This window comes from Bacillus rossius, unplaced genomic scaffold (assembly GCF_032445375.1).
Source record: "Bacillus rossius redtenbacheri isolate Brsri unplaced genomic scaffold, Brsri_v3 Brsri_v3_scf23, whole genome shotgun sequence".
Lineage (NCBI taxonomy): Eukaryota > Metazoa > Arthropoda > Insecta > Phasmatodea > Bacillidae > Bacillus > Bacillus rossius.
The window spans coordinates 182,489-187,860 of NW_026962404.1; the positions used below are offsets into that span (position 1 = coordinate 182,489).

The 5,372-nt window shown below is 42.5% G+C and overlaps 1 non-coding gene across 1 annotated transcript; it reads left to right on the forward strand.

The window, feature by feature from the left end:
- Positions 1–3,434: 3,434 nt before the first annotated feature.
- On the forward strand, positions 3,435–3,553 carry LOC134543906 (5S ribosomal RNA). Its single transcript, XR_010077351.1, has one exon. It is a non-coding gene; the product is annotated as a 5S ribosomal RNA (ribosomal RNA).
- The last annotated feature ends 1,819 nt before the right edge of the window (positions 3,554–5,372 follow it).

Here is a 5,372-nt window from a genome sequence, read left to right on the forward strand (position 1 = left end):
CGGCCTTTATTTCATCAAGTACTTTAATGGCTGCATGGTACTGCTGCACATTGGTGAAATAGTACAGTGTCCCCCTGTTGGTGTTTTTCGCTGAGAAAATTAATCCTAGCCTGTTGAACTGGTCGTACAGCCGTTCATATGGCAGCGCGGCTGTGTGGGTGACTGTGATTGGGGCAGTGCGAAAGGGATTCGCGCCCTGTTGTGCAGTTGAGGTGTCTGTCAGGGCTGGGTGATCCTGCGCCACGCCCGGCGGTATCTGACTGCATGGAGGCGAACTGCCTGGTGTCTGGCTGCCTGTTGTCACATCACCTGTGACATGGTGATTCAGGGACTGAATTTTTGTGACTCTGATGTGTTCGTCGCTACTCTTTCTCTTGAGAACACCTTGTTCAAGAGAAGAGGTTTCGCGGAATTCTACGTCACTCGAGGTCGCCATGTTAGCTAATTAAATAATAACAATAATAATTATTCCTACAGGATTTATTACGATCGCCTAGCAAAGGAAGGGAGTGGAGCACCCACTGACCTACGACCCTGGGACTGAGTTAGCCAGGGCCGCGGCTAGGCAGCGAGACGCTGCGCCTCTGGGTGTCACACACTCAATTTAAAACCTATCCGTCGCACGACGCGGTCGTTCAAAACTGGGGGCGGAATTCTGGACTATTCTGACTACTTTCAGGATGAGCAGCAGGACTACATCATCTCCGAACGAAGCTAGGAGCGGAACTGATCTGCGCGTGCTGTAAAAATTTCAACAGTTTTGTTAAAGCTGTGGTGCACTGCGATTGGCCCGGCATCTCCATTGGCTGGCGAGAACAGCCAATCACAGCACAGAAGTCGATCCATAGAAACTAACGACAGAGGCGGCCGAGCAGCGACATTCCCACCACTTCCATCACAGCTACCGAGTCGAGAGCATCGTCGGAGTGCGGCCCTGCCTCCTCTCTGCGCATCGCTTCGATTCTTAGCTCGCGGACACAAGAGTGACAGCCGGCCTGAGGGAAGTTATAAATCCCGAACGGCCACCTCGAGCCTAGCCCGTTTGGGTCAGCGGCGAGTCCTCTTACAGCGTAATAGATTTACAACACTTTCTTCAGACTGCCCCTAAAGAACACCGAACACAGGACACACCCGTGGCTTCCTGCCCCTCCCGCGACCGGGCCTTAGGGCCGGCCCTGAGGGGGGTTGGCGGAATGAGCGAGCAGGGACCCCCAGCCAAGTCCATGCCAGACAAAACACCACCCGGCGCAGCCTATCCTGGCGGCAGTTTTCAGTCCGTTAGGCACGGCACCATAAATTTAATCGTTTCCTCCCAGGACAACACGGACGCAACCATGGACACAGGCACATACCCCGACTCAGACTGCGATTCTGTTACCTCCAGGACCTCGGTTAATTCCATGACAGTATCAGCGGAATTGTACGCAGCATTTTTACGAGACAGTGCAAGGATGGACAGGGAGCACCCCGAGAATACCCAAGGATGGCAACACGAAACCAAAAGACAACGGAAAATTCCGCAGGCGACCACGCCGCGGCCCCTTGCGGTCTCGAACCGTTACGAGCCGCTCGCTGACACAGCGGGCCCCCCCTCCACCCCCACGGCAGGGTCAGCTCTAGATTCAACATCTCCCGCAACTCAGTCCACACACGGCGCTACTACACGTGAGCCTGCATCCGCAGTTGCGACTGCACAGAATTTTTCATCACCGAACATTGCAGGCCCCACAGGCACACAGGGCACAGCAGCACAGCCTGCCACCCCGCGCGCCAAGCGAATTAACAAGCACGCTCTGAGGCTGGTAGTACCTGATACCAGTCTTTACAACCAGCTCGTCACTCGCGTGCGAGCCTTGGCCCCTGGCGGCGCACAACTAGCCCTTGTGCGGGAGGGGCTTCAGATCGCGTGCGAGACCGAGCAGGCATACCACCTGATTAAACAGTATCTTGAATCGGCCCCTATACCATTCTACACCTTCAGCACGGCCTCAGAGCTGCCACAAAAAGTGGTAATTAAAATGCCAAAGCAGACTCCCACAGCCGCAATCAAAGAGGACCTCGAGGCGCGCGGGTATTCAGTCCTGGACGTTTACCAATTCAAGGCACGAACCACTGACCCTGTCGACCCAACTCACTCGTAAATATTTCGCAATAAAAAAAAATATAGCCCTAGGACTCGTGTGCACACCTTTTCTTCCCCACATCGCACACGCAAACAAAACTTCCAAATTATTACAAAATCACTCGATTATTATACATACATAAACACACATGTATTTTCCGAATAAGTGAGAAATGCAGGCCGATGAAAGTCAAATTTCGTTTCGGAAATTAAATCTCGCACAACTACCGACACATAACCAAACTTGCGTACATTTACATAGCATTAACCCTCTAAATAATAAACAAATGAAAGCAGAAAAAACAACATCGCTACCCACCGCGCGCGCTCCTGGCGGCGGGAGTAGGAACTACTTTGCACACAGACCGACATAGCCCCCTGCCAAAAACAGTAAAATAAATAATATATATAAGTCTTTTGGCGGGAAAAAATTTCTCAACCGCCTGGGAGCACCCTAGTGTGTGCCTGTCTTTAGGTTATGTTACTTTTAACTTCATTTTCTACAGGCAGACGCGAGGGTGCTCGCCCATTATTTTTATTTTTTTAAATTCTTTCCTACCTTTGGTGTGCCATGCAAGAATTTATCGTCAAAATGGCGGCCCCGAGTGCAAATTTCTCGTCTGCACTGCTGGCTGGATGATTATGTGATGTTTTGAAGGAGGGTGTTTTTTTTTTTGTTTGGATTTTGTGTGAGGGGGGGAGGGGGCTGGGCTAGCTTTTTTTTTTTTTTAAATTTTCTAAACATTCATCTCTTATGTAACAGTGTTCAGCATTAAAAAATTTAAAAGAAGAGGCACTTACTCATCAATTTCAAAACAGCCTATGAAGAAAAATAAAAAAAATTTAAATTCATTCCAGTTTTATACATTCATGATTTGATCACATGTATAACTTTTCTTTTTTATTACCTTATTTAATTTTATTATTATTACTACTATTGCTGCTACAACCTAGAAGATACCTCAGTGATACTAATACCTGCTGGTAAAGTTAAAGGTTTCACCTTTCTTTCTTTAAACATATCACAATACCTTTCTTGAGTTAAATATTATCTAATGGCTTTAAGAAGTTATGGTAATGTTCATCAGTTATAGAGTGTGGGTTTGTGTGTGTGTGTGAGAGTGTATTTTGAAGAGGGCTTTGGTGGTTGGGATGGTGAGGGTGGTGGGTGTTGTGTGTGGGGAGGGGGGGGGGGGGGGGAAGTAAAAGAGTGTTCATTACACGATTTCTCCTGTTGTTTGTAACAATCACACCTGGTATAGCTATTTCGAGTGGCAAATACAAACTGCAAAAAAAAAACATCTATATCATTGCCAACGGCCATATCACGATGAACACACCGGTTCTCGTCCGATCACCGAAGTTAAGCATCGTCGAGCGTGGTTAGTACTTAGATGGGTGACCGCTTGGGAACACCACGTGCCGTTGGCACTACTATTTTGCACCCTACAGAAAAAAATTTTTTTTTAAAAATTTCAATTTTAAATTTTTTTTTCCCCCACAATCACCACATTTCCCCCCCCCCCCCCCCCCCTAACACACACACACACACACACTCACTCTCTATCAATCAATCAATCAATCAATCAATCAATCAATCAATCAATCAATCAATCAATCACTCACTCACTCACCCACCCAGCAGCAGCTGTGAATCTTTGCATGTGTATACCTCATACAAAATTCAAAGTGAAAAAATAAATAGATAAGTGTATATGTATGTATGTATGTATGTATGTATGTATGTATGTATGTATGTATATATGTATATATATATATATATATATATATATATATATATATATATATAAACACACACACACACACCTATTTTGAAGTTTCTCTGTTTCAGTGGGCAGTTATGTATAATAATGAGAGATTCAAAAAGACGTTGATAACAATGTCATCAATGCCTGTTTAGTGTGCTCATTTGTTGGATGGTCGGCAGCAATACTAGAGGTGGTACAGCTGTAACCTGTAAAATTGTACCTGCAATGTGTTGTGTATGGAAAAAAATAAAAATTATATCATCTAAATTTTTGTTATCCAACAATAACCTTCCCATCAATGCATGATGTCACAGTAGCCATAGCTCTACTCTTTCTGCCATATAACATTGGGGGAAAAAAAAAAAAAAGGAGCTATTAGAATAATAACAAAAGATAAAAAATCATCTAACTGCAGACCAAAATTCAAAAAACTTAAAGTCCTGACTGCCATAAATGAATACGTTCTAGAAACTTTTTATTCATTCTTAAGAAAAAGAAGAAAAAAAAAATTATTATTTTTTTTTTTTTTTTTTTTTTTTTAGATATTCGCACATAGGTATAACACCAGAAATGCTAGTAAATTGAGGATAGTTGAACATAACACTAGGCGATTTGAAAATGGACTAAATTACTTGGGAGTAAAACTTTACAACTTAATATCACAGAAAATAACTAAAACAATTTACCAGTATTAAAAAAAAAAACAGTAAAAAAAATTCTTCTAGAATATCCTACCTACCCTCTGAAGCTATTCTTTAATTTGATTGATAATAGAGAAATTGAACTGTTAATTTGTTGAATGGACTTGTGATAACAGCTGCTTCATGTTATGCATAAAGTTAAATTGTGTAACATGTTATGTATTTTTTTTTTTTGAAATTTTTTTTCTTGGTAACTTGCATCATGTAAATATTAATTGTCTGCACATACATGTTCTATATCCCGGAGCCTTGACTCCACGTGGGATCAACAGAACAAAAATACAAAAAAAAAAAAAAAATCCAGCTCACTAATCTAGGTGCATTTTGCTAACAATATTTGGAATATATATATATATTTTTTTTTGTGTAACATGCAAATTCTGTATTATTCTGCACACATTATTTATAATCTTCTATCATTTTCTTAGATAATAACTATTAATTCATAAAATAGATTGTGTGTGCATAACCTCCTGGAAACATTTGCACTTACCTCCTACTTTACTTTTTCATTTAAGCAATCCTATTCGCATGTATACACTTAGGTTGCAGCATCGAAATTGTGTAAAATTCAAAGTGTGTATTGCCTGAAAAAAAAAAAAAAAAAAAAAAGACATACCAAATATTTGCATACAGCGACACACTACATATTTGCACACAGTGGAGTTCTGCGGTAATTAACCTAGCACAATTTACCACACGCAATCACACGCCCGCGATGAGATAACACACTCGCTGTTTTCCTGTTGACCGGCACGAGGAGTAAGAAAAATTGATATT